At 42.8% G+C, this 19,347-nt stretch overlaps 1 long non-coding RNA gene across 3 annotated transcripts in view; it reads right to left on the bottom strand.

Moving 5' to 3' along the window:
• The window catches only part of LOC129464412 (uncharacterized), a 104,013-nt gene extending 92,032 nt beyond the window's left edge, over positions 1-11,981 (bottom strand). For 2 of the 3 annotated variants that reach the window (XR_010116150.1, XR_008651586.2), the window contains exon 1: positions 11,921-11,981. This is a non-coding gene — a long non-coding RNA (uncharacterized lncRNA). Of the gene's footprint in view, positions 1-11,838; positions 11,885-11,920 lie in introns of those variants that run through there. The other variant, XR_008651585.2, reaches the window with a different exon arrangement.
• Positions 11,982-19,347: the final 7,366 nt, after the last annotated feature.

Here is a 19,347-nt window from a genome sequence, read left to right as displayed (position 1 = left end):
GTGAAGGGCATTCCAGCTTCTATTAAAACAGATAATGCCCCAGGCTATACTAGCCAAGCTCTAGCTACATTTTTCTCTATATGACATATTAAGCCCATTACTGGCATCCCATATAATTCACAAGGACAAGCCATCGTGGCAAGAATGAATCTCTCCCTAAGACAGCAATTACAAAAACAGAAAGGGAGAGATAGTGACTATGGGACCCCACATATGCAATTGAATCTAGCATTATTGACTTTAAATTTTTTGAGCCTGCCTAAAGGCCAGATGCTATCAGCAGCTGAACAGCATCTACAGAAACCAGTGGCAAAGACAGAAGCAGAACAACTGGTTTGGTGGAGAGGTCCGATAACACAAAGTTGGGAAATAGGTAAAATAACTTGGGGTAGAGGTTATGCTTGTGTTTCTCCAGGCCAGAATCAGCAGCTGATTTGGATACCATCAAGACACCTGAAACCTTATCATGAGCCAGATGCTGAGGAAGAGATTTTGGGAGGAACCCGAGGATTGCAGCCATGTTGAGACTGACAATAAGGAAGACACCAGTCCTGGCGAGCAACACTCATGAGGCACAGCCACCCACCTGAGGCCAGATCAAAAAGTTGACACGGATGGTGGAAAAAAATCTGAAGAAGGCGGGACAACCAGTTACAATGGGTAATCTAATGGTAGCTATGATGACTGTGCTCACCATTGCCATATTCCCCCAGTAACTGCTGAAACAAAAGACAATTACACTTATTGGGCAAATATTCCACCACTTCTAAAGCCAGTAACATGGTTAGACTCCCCAGTAGAGGTATACACTAATGATAGTTTTTGGATGCCTGGTTCTACAGATAATAGAGGCCTGTCTCACCCCCAAGAGGAAGGAACAATTAAGAATAGCTCATTGGGATTTGATCATCTACCCATTTGATTGGGAAAAGCCGACGGGTGTTTACCTCCCAGTCTTCAATCTTGGCTGGCAATAGTACCTTAACGTAACATCTCTGTGGCACAATCACATATGCTTTCTGGTCTTAGTATTTATTACAATGATTGTGCTCCTGTAGCCAAAGTTTACCACCCTCAAAAACCTATCTGGTAAAGTGGATTGGACATGGTCAGAAAAAATGAAGGCATTTGCTTGGGAAGATTGTATAGCAAGGCAGGTAGAGGTGTTGTGTAATGGTTCATATGGAGTCATTATTGATTGGTCCCTTAAAGGGGCATTTATAAGGCTCACCTCTCAATCTGCAGGTAATGGTCACCCTGCATCTAAACAAAATAATCAGATGGTGGACACTATAAGAAGTACAGCAAGAGTTCCTATTAGTTGGGCATATGGTGGTATAGTGGCACCTCAACCCCAAATGATATGGCCTGCTATAGGAGCTAAACATAAGGAGTTGTAGAAAATATTAATGGCACTAAAAAGGATAAAGATTTGGGAATGAAGATATACTAAAGCCAACCCAGTATAATCCTAATTGTTTTAGAATTGGCCCACGATTCAGTCTGGATACAGAGTTGTGTCCGTCTTCCTTTCCTGTTTGTAGTGAGTGATTTAAAACTTGATCTCCCTAATAATCATGTGACTTGTCAAGAATGTAGATTGTTTTCTTGTGTGAATTCTCCCTTGTATAATACTGATCATTCTATTTTAGTGGTAAGAGCCCGAGAAGGAGTATGGATACCTGTAAAGCTTTCCCATCCTTGGGAAGCCTCTCCTTCTGTGCATATTATTACTGAAATTCTTCAAAAGATTTTGAGTTGCTCTCGGCATTTCATTGCCACTTTAAAATCATTATGGGATTGATTGCTGTCACAGCTACTGCTGCAATAGCTGGAGTTGCTTTGCATTCCACAGTACAAACAGCAGACTAAATAATTGGCAGAAAAATTCTACTCTAATATAGATCAGAAACTAGCTAATCAAATCAATGATCTCCAACAAACTAATGTGGCTAGGAGATCTAGTAACTAGAATATAGAATGGTTACAATGCGACTGGAATACTTCTCATTTTTGCATTACTTCTCATCTGTATAATGAAACAGAACATGAGTAAGAAACAGTTAAGAGACATTTAAAGGGTCATACTAGATATTTATCTTTAGATATTCCAAAACTGAAGGAACAAGTATTTCAAGCCTCTCAGGCACATCTGACGCTTCCTGGCATTATGCCAGGAAGGGAAGTGCTGGAAGGAGCTGCAGGCAGATTAGCAGCTATTAAACCCATTAAAATGGATCAAGACACTTGGAGGCTCTGTGACTTCAATGATTGTGACTTTAATCTATGTCGTCTTTGTGTAGTCTGCAGATGCAGATCCTGAATCCTGTGAGAAGTAGCCTACTGTGACAAAGCTGCCTTAGTCTTTATCGCTTTGCGAAAGCAGAAAGGGAGACATGGTGGGAACAAGCCCTAAGCCTGTCATAAACAGGCCTTAAAGAAACTGGCCACAAGCACAATTTCTGCAGCAATGTGACATGCCCATGATGGCTATCACGCACATTGCTAGTTGTTGGTTTACTGGAGCAGGGCAAGGAATGCCCGGCCTGCCCGGAGCAGAAAACTCCTCAAACCATAAATAGCATGAGCAGCCTATGCCTTAACATGTTTTGGCTGCAGACAATCAGCTACAGCCTGTTTCTCTGCTCCTCGCTAAGAATGCTTTGTTTCCCATAAGGAATGCTTTTAATCTATAATCTATAGAAGCAATGGTTATCACTGGCTTACTGTCAATAAATATGTGGGTCAAGCCCCCTGGATCCCACTTTGCACTATTTCTGTGTCTTTAGCGCCACTAGGTTGGGGTCTCCATGACTGAGCTGGGTCTTGGTAGTTACAATTCATGGAACTGGAGGAAGTTAAAATCGCAAGACAGAATTAAGGTTAATCCTTCATAAGTGATTAAATTGCTCACACTCAAGTGAGAGCTATACTATTTTAGGCATTTAGAAACAAACTTAGTTTATAAAATAAAGTGGTATTATGTTAGATAGTCTTTCCCCTGAGCAGTAATAGAATGATGAGTGTATTGTCAGAAAAGCATTAATTGCCAGTAAAATATCCCACAGCAATAGAAACCTAGGGCTTCTGGACTCACTCCTCTCTGATGTGGGATAACAGGTTCATTTCTCCCACACTGTCTTTCCATGACATTTCCCATCATTTTCACAAGAAAAGAAATGCAGAATTAATTGTGCCTTAAAGGAAGCTGGGGTTACAGTGGGAAGATATTTATCTGAAAGACGACACTGACCAACTTCTGGATCACAGGGAAGAGAATAGACCCAAACTTCCCCGTCTTGGGAAGGCCTAGAGCTCATTTTCTCAGATGCAGCTGCTCAGTGGTGACTCACTGAGCCACCTTCTATCCCACCTGTGAGTCAGGTGCCCAGAAGCTACAGAAATTGGGGTTGGTAGGAATGAGTTTCAGAGACCAATAGACTATTCACTGAGAGGTTCTTGAACATATTCCCTCCTACCTCTATCACCATTTCCTCAAATATAGCTTAGGACACAAATAGGAAAGCAGTTCATTAATGACACGTACTAAGTTAATGGTCACCACTTAGAGGATGCAGCAGTAAGAACACACAAGGATCATGACTTTACCTTTCCTTTTCCATTCCTTTAAGGGATTGCTCTTGAATTCTGACTCAAATCACCACAGAGGAAGAGGGAGGGGAGGCTGCATCCTTCTAAAAGGTAGGTTCCTAAAGGTCAACCACCACATCTGCTTATACCCCAAGGCCACATTAATTATTACAGGAAAGGGATGGGATTCTGCCTTAACAGTTCATGTGGACCTCAACTCCATATGACTAACAGAACTTCCTGGTATAACCACAGTGGCTGTGAGCTGTTAGCCCACTGACATTGCATGCAGATCAAGGCACTTATCAAGCAGTGTATCTACAAGAAACCACCCATTTGGTGGTGGTTTCCAGTAACGTGGACTTCGAGATGATAGAAGCACTGAGTGTCACTTAGGAAGTGGACTCCAAGAGTGCCCACAGGAGTCTTGACCAAGCCTGATCTGGTGGACAAGAGCACTCAACGTGAGGTCACTCACGTGGTACCAAACCTCCTGAGCCACCTGAAGGACGGACTGCACGATTCTCAAGCACCCAAGTCATCAGGATACCCAGGACTGGTTCAGCCTTGCTGAGGTTCTGTAGAATTTTAATGCCACTCACCCTTCAGGGACCTTCTGGAAGAAGGGCTAGTTTTCTTCCTTGCAGGAAGATGACCAAATTTAGTATATTTGTGAATCTCTGCCCTCGTTAGGAAACAAAGACAGTCACCAGAATATAACAAGAGTCCTAAGTTGGGCATCAACATACTCAATAAACTTGAAAAGTGATCTGGTAGAATTAACGCACTTATCACAGAATTATTGCTTTAATACAAAAAGAGTAAAAGGGAAGGAAGATACTTGGCTGTTTGGCAAATATCAAGTTGAGTTCTGCAAATGCAGTACTGTAATTGAACATATTTTCCGAGAAGGTAATAAGGCTGTATACAGAACAAACTGGCAGTTTGAAAATCAACATCTTGACAGAGAGGATGCCAATACTTGTGAATAATAGGACATGAGAGACTACCATAAAACAGCAAATCAAAGCACTGGAAGATCCAGCTGTTGATGTGCTACACATGGTGACTGATAGGGGGTCTAGCTCACCTTCATAAATATTCCAGAAAAAAGGTTTTAACCTCCATAGAACTTCCAAGTCTAAAGTGCAAGCCATTAGATGTGAACAAGCTGAAAAATCATTCTGACATTACCTCTGTATTCCAGAAAGTCAGAAGGAAAAGACCAAGAAAAAATTCATTTCTTCATTTTTAAGGAGATTCTTCCATAGCTGAAATCTGTAAGCACTCTATCTGCTACCATCAGGCCATCAACCGCATGTACAACCTCGTGTTGGCCCATAGGATTCTCCAGGAGAAGCTGAGGTCATCTCATTGCTCATGGGTCCCAGGTGCTCCACGTCTCTACAGAAAACACTGAGGACAAAGTCTATCCTCTCCGTGTGCAACAGGAAGCACCTGCCACTGACAACTCCCCAACTATGACAGATTCTTGAAGACAAACTTCTACATTTTTCACCTTTAAGAGACATACAGGCCTGTTGTAACCTAAACCTAGGTTTTCCCATGGCAATTGACAAACCACTTTTGTTCCAGTACAAAAGCGTCAGGTTGGTGGAAAAGAATTTCTGCAGACCCTTGTAGGGATGTGAATGAGTGATAACAAGTGGGGACAGGGAATGAGGTTTCTCTTCTCTTATCCATCTGGAAGACCAACTGTTTCATAGCCTGCTCTAGTTTCAGAAGGACCAAGGCCCCTTATTTTCCATAAAGGATTTCAGAGAGCAAGGAAGGCACAGTTAGGTCTTTGCATTTCATGTTGACTCTAAGACCTCACCCTGTACCAGAGGGGAACAATTTCCATTTGAAGATGTCAATTTCAAGATGACTGTTCACTAGCAGAAAGATCAAGCGAGAAAAAAAAAATGACAGAAGTGAAATAGAATGAGTCCTCTGAACATGCTGCCATTTTTGGACAAGGAGTAATGTGCCAGAAAGCTCAATAAAAACAATCTTCTTACCAAGCTGGACGCCATTAGAGGTATCACATGGTAAGATTTTATGATGGCTTACCAAAGACAACTCAAGCTGCATGATAACTCAGATCTGTATGAAGTGGGGAAAAATGGAACACATACAAGGAGACAATTATGAACTCAGAAGTCTGTTTCCATGGGAATAACCAAGTTAAAAATCCCTCAGCACAACTGTCCAGGCTGAGATGACCACTTCCCTTTAGTGGCAGTCATGACAGAACAGCCTAGACTCACAGGCTCATCTCAAGACCAGGTAGATTTACCATATCTGCTGATTGAATAATCAGATTTACTAGAAGATGGTTCACTGTGAGGGGGAAAAATAATCCCGATGTGTTTTACTTTCTCTGCCCAATCATCCATTACTAAATAAATTTGCTATTATGGCAGAGAAAAATCAAACAGATCAGGAACAACCTGTACAGCCCGTATGAGCAGAAGGTGTTAGGTTTTGGAGGGAAGATGTGGGTTAAAGACACACAGAAAGAGGGTGGCTCAACAGCAAATGCAGGCTTTATGTCCAGCATAAAACCTACAGAAGTCAGGGACAAGCTTAATGCCAGAGCCCACTGCTGCTTACAGGCTGGGGGTACTTACAGGTATGGGCAGGAAAGGTCTGAGCAATATGGCTTGTTAACCAGCAGGATATTGTTAAGATGTTCCCATGATGAGGCGGTTTTGGTCCTTGTTTCATTGGGGTATCATCGTGATGTTCCTTGGAACTTTGTCCAGCAGGAAATGATAGGGATGTTTCTTTAGTTCAGCCTTTGTCCGCCTTGTGGTCAAGTGGTTAGGCAGGATGTTTCTCATTGCCTGAACCCCCATGAACTATTTCACTTTGACCAAGGTCTGCAAAATAGCAGGAAGCTTACAAAATGGTGCAGTTTAGACTAGCAGAAGGTACACACCTGCGTTGCCCTCACGAACTTTCAGAGGGCTCAGGACATGCAGTGAACATGGTCCTGCCTACCATGGCTGTCGGACAGAGCGTGGGCAAGATCTCATGCTGGAAACCCTAAGGAGTTGCCCTTCCCAGAGGCAGTGGCATTGTCACAAGATTTCCACTATTATTGGGGCTGAAAAAACTTGTTTATGATGATAGGTGAAGAGACAGGGTCAGTCACTGGCCTTTGAGATCAAGATTTCAGATGCTTCAGAGACAGGAAGGAAAAAAAGTCAATGAAGCCCAATATTGCTAGCAAAGGAATATGAATCAGTCATAAGCTAATCCTACTGAAGATAGGTCCTCAACATATCCAGTAGACCTTCCTAGTACAAGGAGTGTATTATTCATTCAGCCTGCTCACATTGAGTGATAAAGGAAGGCACTCATCAAGAGGCACATCCACAAGCAAGAGATGATCCACTTGGTGGTCATCAGTTACATGGACATTTTTCTTCATAGGAGTGATGAAAATTGCTCAGAAAGTAGGCCCTAATACAGATAGCACCATAGTAATCTTGACAAAGCCTGATCTGGCAGCCAAAGTACCAAATACAAGATCCTTCATGTGATATGAACCCTGGTGTTCCACCCAGGTGCTGACTCCAATGGGCTCACTGCTGAGCACCAAGTAAACTCACGAGTTCCACTAAGTTCTTACCAGCTTTACTGCCAGGCTAAGACACATGAGTCTGAAAACTTCAAGGCTAGCCAATGAGGTCCCTGTTTCACACTGCTGTCAGTCACTGTGCAAGGTAAAGGGTTTTGCATCTGCTCCACAGCCAACATAAAATTCATTACAAACTAGCCCCCATATTGTTTATTTTTCTCATCTTAGAGCCATCCACCAGGACTGCTGAGCTATTCTCCCCAGAAAAACATCTCCAGGAAACAGAAGGGTTAATGACTGGCAGACATCACCAAGAGCTACTTCTCCCATCTAAAATGTGTCACTGGCTCCATACTTTCGCATGTGGCCAAAGTAGGCCAAGCTACAAACCAAGTTACCAGTAGCTTCCACTAGAGAAGGTAGCATAACATTGCCAGGCTTCCACAAGTCATGGGAGCTCAAAAAAGTGGTGTATGTCAGAAGATTCATTGAATTAAAAAGAGCATTAATAGTCCAGTTAAAATGAGATGTACATTGAGAAACGGGATCCAAAATACTTTGTTCACATGTAGTTTTATAAGGGATGCTTTTCTCCTTTTCAGAACTTGTAAGTACAATGAAGTATATGGCAAGGAACAGCAAGAGGCAATAAACACAATATCCCTGTGTGGAGGTCCAAGCTTCCTAACCTCCACTACACTTGAGAGAGCAATGAGAGTTTTGCCCATTACCTGCAACAATCATCTTAGAACAACTGATGACGTGTAGAGGAGAACCAGCAGAAGTCGGTCTAGTTTTAGATCCTTGAATATATAAAAATCCCACGTATTTTTTGAGTGAAAAAAGGCAGGACATTTAAAAAAACAAGTCATCCCTTGAAAACAATGAAACTTGGTTATTCAATGTTTACATTATTGAGTCTCACTTATTGCATTGCTTATTCTCTGCCTGTGCCAGCACTGAGCCATCCTTCTGCACAAAGGGACTTCCAGGTGGTTTGCCATTTGATTAGAATGATTGGCTGCCCCAGGCCACACCCTCAACTTGATTCATTTACTTGCATGCAGCATCATATCTCGGCAGCCCAGGGGAATTGATGCCACTGGAAGAAACAACAATGATCATGGCAGATAGAGCTTAAGGGTAAACTATCCAAATTGTTCAAGTAGGGAAGACATTCTTGGAGACATTCTACAACTTCCCCACAGAGAACCCAGTGATATGGAGCCCACTCACCTACTTAAGTGACCAGGTAGATTCTGATTCTACCCATTCAGTAGCTGTTGTGCCCCACCCTACATTCCCTGCACCACCACCACCACCACCACACATACACACACTGGTTCACCACCTTCCTCTGAAATTCCTGGGATCTCTTTAAATAAGTGTCAGGTAGCAGCAAATAAGTGACCCCTAGAGATATCCTTGTCCTAATGCTAATGCTTAGAACCTATTAACATGTTATTCAACATGGCAAGAGGGAATGAAGGGAACACATGGAAATAATATGCTCCCCTAGATGATTTCTGTATCTTCAAAGTCAGCTAACTGGCCACCATGTTATCAGAAAGTCAAAGACTAAGAAGAGGGAAGCAAAAGTGCAGGTGGGTGAAAGAATTGAAGATATACATTCATCTTTGATATGAATGACGATTCTAACTTTGAACAATAAAGGGGCCACAAGACAAACAGTGTAAGAGACCTCTGGACAAGTCAGTCAAGGAAACAGTGTCCTCTAGAGAAATAGGAGCCCAACCCTGCCAGCTTGATTTTATCAAAGTGAGAACCATTTTGAGTTTCTGGCCAAATATGAAAACAAGCAGCAGTATCATGACAGAGCTGCCGGGATTTGTGAATTACAGTTGAGTTGCTACTTTACGATGTTCAAGGCATCGGAAGAGCCAAGTGTTGATAGGCTGCACACAGTGACTAGAAAGGTCTGGATTGCCATTATATATACTTCACAAAAAAATTGATTTTAACTGTTGTATGGGTAGCCAAGTCCAAAACTGAAGACTCAAGTTAATTTTGAAGACATTGATTCAAACAGGAAAGTTATCGAGTTGACTTTATTTCATCACAGAATGACAAAGAAACAGAATACAGGGAAAAGGCTCTAAAAATCTAGCAAGCCATTCTTTTAACCCATTTCTTCAGACTCTTACACAGCTGAAATCTCAGCTGCTGATCCCCTGTCCACCAGGAGGGCAGCAACTGCGTCTCTAGCCACATGCCTTTGGATTGTGTAGTTCTCATGTCCAACAACTGCAGAAGGGCAGGCTGCAGCTACTCCAGATCAAGGATACCTGCAGCTGGCCCCTGGAGGAGCAGACACCACAAACAGGAAGAAGTTCCCAGAGAAGAGGCTTTCATGGCCATCCCATGATAGACACAAACTCAAATTCCCCTGTAAACTAGGCTCTCTGTCCAGCACTCCATCTCCACAGTAAGTCTCCAAGGAGAGGAAGCTCCATACCTCCTTCCAAATTGATGACACAGGTAACACAGTAATGGGACTCTAATCAGTCTCCACTTATCCATTCGTCCCTGAGGAATTAATATAAAAGCTGTGGTAGCAATTTGATTTCAGCACTAAGACTAAAGCCCCATTCTCAGAAGCACATGTTATAGTTGGAATGTCATCTCCCTGACTGGGAAAGATTGTTTTCAAACCTGGGAGTCCTTCCTGCTCTCTGAATTATCCCATTCTCTTCCAGACTGATGAATGGCAATTATATTTCCTGGTTTTGGTATTATCTTATGAACCAAAGTTTCAGGAGCATCAGTATCAACCTGCATGAATTCTCTTGGGGCCAATGTTATAACCACCTGTAATAAATCTGTTTATACACGATCATGAAGAGAACAAGAAATGCAGTGGTTGACAGATATTAGTCACCCAGGAAGGAAGCCTGTGTATTTTCCACTCCATCCAGTAAAACATTGAGATTTGTCCCACAAGGTTTTGCCTTCATATTTCCTGTTTTCATAGCAAAAAATATATATATATTTATATATATAGAAGAGATGTGCATTTAAGAAGCCTTAGTCTGAGCACTAAGTTATCTTAGTTAGAAGGAAACATGACAGAAAGTTCAGCATCACAGGAAAGAGAACAAGACAGAACTTCTATACCTGTCTGGGCAAGCTTAGAAATCTCTCAGATAAGGCTGTTCACCATTGAACTCTGAGCCACCCTCCCATGTCTTCTGGGTGGAAGATGTCTGAAGACAGCTCAGCTGGGCACATGGAAATGCATGCTCTTGGAGAAGCAACATGCATACTCAGACATCCTTGACCAGGGGTGGGATGGTTACAGACCCAATTCTGGGAACATTTTTGTCTTTCAGTGGTAGGTGAGGGCAAAGAATATAAGTAGCTCTTTGCTGGGATGGGCTACTCCACTGTACACCTCTTACAATACAAGGCATCATGATGGTTCAAGACACACCCTTTTGTTCTAACTACTTCCAGAGAGGGTAACTATTAATCTCCATCCTAAAGACAGTGAGAAATGGAAGGTTCAGAAATAGCACTTCTACTTTTAATCTGTCGGGAAGAATGAAAGCACATCACTAAAGCTAAGTAAAATGGAATAGACAACTCCTCAAAATTCAGCTTCAATGAAGATTTTTCAGGGTAAGTACAAGATTAACTTCTGTGGCCCCCCTGCATGTCAGCTATCAGCACAGACATTTTCTGGGATCAAGCATCTCCATGCAGTTTAATAAAAAGGCAGCTCCAACAGAAATCCAAGGAGGAAAAGCCACTATACACCTGTTATCCCCTCTTTCAGAATCTCCTGGTATTCACTTGCTTGTCTTCAATGCTGTAGGATTAAGACAATGCCCTTTCAACTTCACTAAGGGACTGCTATTCTTCAAGGAGTTTGGTCACTTTTCACAAATGCCTTCTGCAAAGAGGCCTTTTAACTTCTACTTCATACCTCTTCAAGGTAGAAATGATACGATCATAAGCCATCTCTGAGTAAAGAATTCCAGGAACATACAGCTCCTTAGGGCCATGAACCCCTACCTATGGGCAATGTTCTCCCCATTTCATTTAGTAGAGGTTCATAATGAGACAGGGATGAGGATGGCAATTATCCTTCAAAAGTTTAACAGGTAGCATATCATGGGTAGTGATCAAGAGTCTTTTGTTGGCCAAACTGCAAGGCCTCCTAGCCTTCTGAGAGGCCCCCTTCTGTACTTCCTTATAAAGTACAACTTTAGTAAACAACACTGTGAAGGCCATTTTGCAAAAACCTCCCACACACTTGACAGCCAATTATTTTCAATATCTGATGAGGTTCCTCCACCATCTTCCAGGTGATGCCTGATATTCCCAGCTGGTCCTTAGCATGAATCCTGTCAGTTTGGCCAGCAAACACTTCTCTGAAGTTTATCTGGGTAGTTTCCCATCCACTGACCCCAGACTATTTCTTGACTATAAATTTCTATTTGCCTACACTGTACTCTAACAGGTGAGAAGGCAGCCAAAATTGTATTTAAAATATACTTTGTAAAAGTTTGAGTTTACATTTCAACTTTTGATGTTTAAGTAATCCATTGTATTAGTTGATTTAGAGATGAGATCCCCTTTGACTACTTGAGGGCACTAATCTGTCATGAAATTAAGAATTCTTTCCCTCTATTAACCTTGTATTGTTACAGTGGAAACCAAGCCTGTGTCATTGTCACGCTACATAAGATTCTCCAGGACATGGTGAGGTCAGCTTACTGATGGGTCTCAGGTGCTCCACATTTGCAGAAAACAGTGAGAACCAACCAGCTCTGTCCTCTGGTGACTAACGGAACTCTGAACACACTCAACTATGACATGGGAGTCCTTTCGAAAGAACTCAGCTTCTGTCTGAAATGTTCTATCTTTAAGGAACCTACAACCTGTTATGTGTCTCCTAATCTTGGGGTTTTGCCAATTGACAGACTACTTTGTTCTGGGACAAAAGCATCTGTTTGGTGAAAGAATTTTAGGAAACCTGTGTAGGAAATGTGGGTCAGAGTGATAAGTGGGGATTGGGAATGATGAGCTCCCTTCTCTCCCATCCTTCTGTTAAAGAACAGGTTGTTTTTCTTAACCCCCTCCAGTTTTAGACAAGAAACAGAAGCCTTTATTTTCCAGTGAGTGGAATGCAGGCAGAGTTAAAACCTTACAGTTGATGTTGACACTAAAACTTCCGCCATGCCAAAAGAACAGTTTCCATTTGAAAGTATCACAGTTTCAAGGTGACCCAATCACCAGGAATGGGACCGATCAACGAGGGATAATGACAAATATGGAATATTAAGAATGAGTTCTCTGGACATGTTCCTTTCCTTGGGCAAGTAAAGATGACCTACCAGAAAAAAACCCAAAGAAAACTAAAAGCACCCGATTTCATGTTAAACTGGACGCCATTCATTAGAGCTGTAAAACGGCAAGACCTCATTGTTACAGCCTGTAGTTGACCCAGACTCACTTTGCTTTCTATGAAAGAAGGTAAAATTTGGAAGGGACATAAGGAAGCAATTATGAGCTCAGAACTCTGTTCCCATGACAATGACTAGCAACTTAAACTCCCCTTCAGCAAAGCTAATGAGTCTGAATTGACCCTACCCAACAGTAAAGGTAGACAGGACAGAGCACCCCAGATTCTTACAGATTCATGTTCGAAGACTAAAAAGACACACCCAAGCCATTGAATTCTCATTGTCTTTACTAGAGGACAGTTCATTCTGAACCGAAAATTGCCAAGTGTGATTCAGCTTCTGCATGCAACCTCAAATACTATATGGAGATGGTGATATGGCAGAGAAAAATCAGGACACAGGGACCAAGAACCACCTGAACAGCCAGCACAGACAGAAGGTACACACCTGCACTGACCTCATCTACTCACAAGAGCCCTGGGAATGAAGGAAGGCCTGGTCCTATTGCTATCACTGGGGATCAGAGCCTGGTCCAGAGCTCTGTGATGGAGGCTATCTGGGGAGTAATCCTTCCTAGAGGCAGTGGTATTGTCAGAAGATGTTCTCTGGTGCAGAAACTGAAAAACTTTTGCATTAATGTCAGTACAGAGGCAAGGTAATTATCAGGACACCCAGATAGAGATGCTTTGGACACAGATCAATAAAGCTCAACATGACATTGCTGGGAAGATGGGAATTAGTCTTTAGCTTATCAGTCTGGAGATCAGCTCCCCACACTAGACATTCCTGGTATTAGTCAAGTGGCTTGGGCTATCAGCCCACTGACTTTGCACATCAGATCAAGGCACTCGAGGATGACCTCTGTAAGCAGGAGACAATCCACTTGGTGGCTGTCCTTAGTTACATGGACATCCCCACCACAGAAGCACTAGAATATGGCTCAGGAGGTGGACAGCAAAGCAGGTAATACCATAGTTATCTGGACAAACCCTGTTCTGGTGGACAAAGGTGCCAAAGTCAAGTTCCTTGATGCGGTATAAAACCTGGTATACCAATAGCCATGGGCTCATCACTGAGGACTAGATAGGATCACCAGGTCTACTGGTTTAATGTTACTCCCAAAGTAACTGTCAGATATCACAGCTAGGCAATAAGGATCCAGTTTTTCACATGTTTGTCAGTGTGCAGGATCAAGGGTTCTGAGCCTATTGGCAGCTCTACTGACACTGACCAACAGCTAGTTCATCACAAAAAGAGCCCTAGAATAACTTATTTCCCTTAGTATAATTATTCCAAGACTTCTGAGCCACTCTCCAAAAAGGTAAATCAAGGGAAAAAAGCACAACAGGGCTAATGACTGGAAGGCATCACCAACAGCTACATTTTCCACTCTGAAACACATAGGCTCCATGTTTGAGCCAAAGGTCAGTTAATCTGATGGTGACACTGCAGACTGTAATGGCTTCAGAATTGTGCTGTCTCCCGACTGGCCCTGTCTATACTGAGGGGAAGATGCAATGTTGCTCATGACAAGTGTTCTGGCCGGGCGCGGTGGCTCACGCTTGTAATCCCAGCACTTTGGGAGGCGGAGGCGGGCGGATCACGAGGTCAGGAGATCGAGACCACGGTGAAACCCCGTCTCTACCAAAAATACAAAAAATTAGCCGGGCGTGGTGGCGGGCGCCTGTAGTCCCAGCTACTCGGAGAGGCTGAGGCAGGAGAATGGCGTGAACCCGGGAGGCGGAGCTTGCAGTGAGCCGAGATCGCGCCACTGCACTCCAGCCTGGGTGACAGAGCAAGACTCCGTCTCAAAAAAAAAAAAAAAAGACAAGTGTTCTTTCCACTTGTCTAGGACATTATTGTGTCTAGTGGTTCTAAAGGCATCTAGTGAAGACCTATCAGTGTCCAGTTACAACCTTCTGGCATTTAGGTCTTCTCTTTATGTAGGGGAAATTTAGGGGTAGCATCTGAGACACCACAGCTTTTGGGGACATCCAAGTACAAGATATCATGAGCCCATTGAGTATAGGGGGACATAATTTTAGCCAGAAACACAAAGTACTTCTCAGTAGCATCCCCACCAGTCTTTATGTCCAAGTAGGAGAGCTTCTACACAAACTCACAGGACAGAGAACACTCACCTACAAGGCACCCATGGTTTTTAAAACACAACCTTTGCAATGGAGACTAAGATCAAGAAAGTAGGATACAGTTCATATCCCCAAAGATCAAGTGTCAGATAGCAGCGTATAAAAGAATGAAGTCATGAAACAGGTTAAGACATGCCACACCACTTTAAATTATAGTCCTCTAAAGTATGAGATCATTTACATGAGAAGTAGGATAAAATTTTCTGATACCCTGAATCACAAAGAAAATAAAAATGCTGCAATGCAGAAGAACAAGAAGTTGTATTTTAGTCTCTCAAACTGTTCTCATTTTGGTTCCGCAAGTGTAGCATAGAAAAAGACAATGCATTAAGGCATTTCGTTTCTGGATACTATCCATGGCACAGGCCACGTGGTTCAAATATGGACTCTTCTGTTGGGATGGCTCACCTGTCAGAGGTATAGATCAACATAAGGAATAGCGTCTCATGATGCAACAGTAGCATAATGGACTGCAGAAAACGTCAATACTACCAGGAGGTAACAGCACACTTATTTTCTGTATCATATTTAGAATATAATTTCTATCATATCATCCTTATTAATCAGAACATTAAGTTTCATCCAGAATTTTCAGTTCTAGACTTCCAAAGAGTTTTCTATTGTACGGGCTTGAAGAAAGCAGTCTATCCAGTGTTGAATTCCTGATCAAATCAATCTTGAAGCATGCTAGACAACTCACAGTAATGGGAAATGTTAACGAGCTTATTTCTAAGCAAACCTTTAATCCAGTACCACTGCACGATTAAGACTTTCACATGGAACAACTTCAAATGGAACGTTTTGACAGCTTCACAAGGCAGCACATGTGGAAGACACCCAGAGTGAGAATGATGTGCAACAACTGTCACAGGCCCCAGCCCTGTGATTGCTGCCAGGAAATTATGCTGAAGAATCACTCTGTAGCCTTCTAAAGTATCAAACAAAAAGTCTTTCTGATTGGACAAATCCCTCAATTCATCGTCAACCAACTCTTAATTCAGAGCTGTTCCCTAAGAAGGAAACCTGTCTCAACTTCCAGGATACCATGTTTGAAGCTCAACCTAAGACCAGCAGGGCACAGGGGACATGCTCACTTTGTCAGATGTAGGTTGTGCCAGTGAGTCAGCTCTACACACAGCACAGAGGATGCTGGGCCCTTGAATTCGATCTTCACTATCCAAAGGGAGTCCATGGCAGAGAAAATGAAACACCTCAGATCTGAGAACCATAAATGTGGGGGCCAGGGAAGTGGGGAAAGAGCATGGTGACCCAGGCCCAATCAATATTACCTATATAATCCACATCCAGGGGAACCTCCTGGGGTTAAATGAATGATCCCCACAAGAACAGTTTGGAATGGTCCAGGTAAAGTGTCCCAACCACCTAAATCTAGCTTTGAAATGACCCATATATGAATAGAAGTAACAAGAGTCTTGGCTACTTGTGTCCATAGAAGGGCATCGAAACGACCTAGGTTGTATCCATCAGTGGCTCATATCATGGGGATCAAATAACAGAAGTGGGTAAAGCCAAGCCAAATCCAAACATGTCTGGGAGCGGCTTTCCCCTAGAGGAAGCAGCTTGACTTTGAGCTCCCATGATTCAAGGGAGCCTAGCCAAAGTGATTCAGAGGAGAATGGATACCTTTCACCAGAAACAACAGTATTAATCCTCCAATCAAAGCAAGATGCACACTATTCTTACCAGCTCGAACTATGAAGAGGTTCTTTATGCAAGTAAGGGGCAATAGAGTATTTTAGATCCCTACCTCCCTAAACACATAATGAGCATTGTGGCAGTGAAAAGCAAAAGGTGATAGACATTACAATATTCACACACATATTCACACACACGTACCATGTGTGAATATTGTAATGAGATATCATTTGATCAGAGATCAACACCTGCTGACCTCCACGACCCTCAGAGGAAGGAGGAGGAGTATCTCAGTCAGCTTAGAATAAATCATGTTATGTAAAGAAGATATGACAAATGAGTCAGGTCTCATTTTAGAACCACAGGCACGCCATCGTATTCAGTTTTGTGAGAAAAAGCTCAAGATTTAGAACAAGTCAAATTTTCTTGTGTTCAGAGAAAAGTTACTGTTTTATGTTATTCACTCCCAATATTGCATTAATTATTCCCTATGCCCCCACAGGTTCTGAGCCCATTCTTCTGCACAAGGAGACGGTTAGGTGGTTTGCTATTTGATTAGAATCACTGGGCTCAGGGGCCATGTTCTTACCCTTTGTTCACTTTTCCAAACAGAGCCACATTCCAGCAGCACAGGAGATAAGTGCCTCAGAAGGGGAACACTATGATCATGGCAGGCAGAGGTGGGGCCAAAGATTCAGAGTCTTATCCTTAAGGAGAGACATTGTGAGATACATTCCACACCTCCCGAGAGAGACCTAAGGATGACTGGGCCACTGTTCTGTCTACATGACCAAGTGACGCTACCCTTTCAGTGGCTTCTAACCTTTCAGCAGTTCAGCATCCCACTCTGGGCCTCCAGAGATCACGTCTAAAAAAGACCAGATGTAGGCAAATCGACGTCTTGATCCTAATAAGACTCTGAGCGTGTTAAGAAACATGCCAGTGGCACATTTAGGGAACATATTGAAATATGGTTGAAACCCAACTGAATGTTTAATTTAGGTATCATCCAGGAGGATTGTCACCAAAAGAGGGAGAAAAGTTCAGATGACAGTCCAAGACACATTTAAATATACATGTTATTTTGAGATTCCTGAGTGTGAAACTAAAAGTCCACAAGAAAAGCAATGCAAGGGACCCTGAAAGGTAGGTAAGTCACAGAACCACTGTCCTCAGACCAACAAGATAGGAACCCAACCCTGCCACCACTTGACCTCATCGAAGGGACAGCCATTTCAAACTTGGAATCCCCAAGTGTAAGATAAAATTGTAGGCCCCAAACTTGTTATTTGTTCGGGCTTTCATTTCAAAGAATGAAAACGTATGTCTTCAAGTACCCTATTCTCTTTCAGGGTCTGCTTTTCCAAAAGCCATACTGAGTCACTAACTTGTCCTCATTATTACAAATGAGAAGTCTCAAATATTTTTCCTGGGAAGCCTAATCAAGAAAAAAAGATAGCTGTGTATCCTTCTTGCCCTTACAATATGAAGAGGTTAAGATTATAAACGTTGTTTAAATTTCAAATGACATGCATCAATGCTATAGAATTACTAAAATACATACAAGAAGTCTGAGGTCATATTGATGAATTTTTCTATGATGTATACAAGAAGTCTGAAGTCATATTGATGAATTTTTCTATGAAAAAAATAGTATACAATTAAAAATCTTCCCAGTGTTCCCTGGCCATGGAGACCTTACTTACTGAAAGCTATGCTACCTACCCATTAACAAGGAAATACACATATCATTTTCCATTTATTCCACACAACATAGAAACCTGGGAAAACTCAGAATGCCCATCTTTCCTCAAGAGCCAACCTTACTGACCAAGAGCAATGGATGCATTCCTCATCCCAGAGGGGCTAAACTGTTGAGAGGCCTCACACTCCAGGAGACCACAGTGTCCCTGCTTGGCAACCACCTAGGTCAACAAAACAGCAAGAAGAGGACAGGCCATTTCTTGCCTTCACAGACACACCACAAAGCCTTTCCACAGGGAGCTCTGACTTCTGGACCCTCCTAGTGGCAGCCATTGTTCTGGTTCTGTGACCATCCCCACAAGGAAACATCTGTAAGTATAAACCTGAGAGGGGTTAGGCACTGGAGAGCAAGACTGGTAACTGCTTCCACATCACAGGAGAGCACTCTGGCTCACACTTTTACCCCAGAGGAGCCAGGTGGGCCTAGCAAGGAGACTATGGATTCTGAAATCCTTTCCATCACCTTCTTGAAGATTCCTGACCCCTTCCTTCCTTCCCAGAGAAGCAGCTCCTATTGACTACACAGCTGGAAGTCTCTCCCCTCCTCATTTGACACACCTTTGGTACAAATAACATTGCTCCAGAAAGTCTGAGAAGAATACTGATCTTTCTACGATCAGTCCTTACTTCCTCAGGGTGAATTCCCAAAAGCTACACCAACCATTGCATTTTCAGGGAAGTTTCTAGAGGAGATTTAAGTCTGTTGCCCAATGGAAATACCTGCTCCTTGCAGGTTGGACTGATTCTGTGTCCTTCTCCCTAGACTGCTCAGCAGGACATGGACTCTCCTGGGTCAGAGACCCTTTCGCCATAGTTACTAGGACAGGGCTCAACTTATTTCTCCATTCTGAGTAACATTGACCTGAACAAGGCCAAAACAATGCTCTAATTTACCAGAACCCACATTGCCAACAGGGTCCAACATGGCCAAGGCACCACACAGCCGAGCCACAGAAAACCCCTCTTAGCTCCTGACATGTTCCAGGCAGTGCACAGCAAAGATAAGCCATGCACAAGGCACTGGAAGGACCTACAATGTAATTCTGGTTTCAAGCATGTGTCCCAGTGCAGGGCCTCTCCCATAAACTACATCCCTGATGGACTGTGCCAGAAGTTCAGGGGTACAGCTGGGAAACTCAAAGGCATTGAGGCATACTAACCCAAGCAG

Source organism: Symphalangus syndactylus, chromosome 16 (genome assembly GCF_028878055.3).
Source record: "Symphalangus syndactylus isolate Jambi chromosome 16, NHGRI_mSymSyn1-v2.1_pri, whole genome shotgun sequence".
Taxonomy (NCBI): domain Eukaryota; kingdom Metazoa; phylum Chordata; class Mammalia; order Primates; family Hylobatidae; genus Symphalangus; species Symphalangus syndactylus.
Note: the sequence above shows the minus strand (reverse complement) of the source record. Positions and strands in the feature narration are given on the sequence as shown.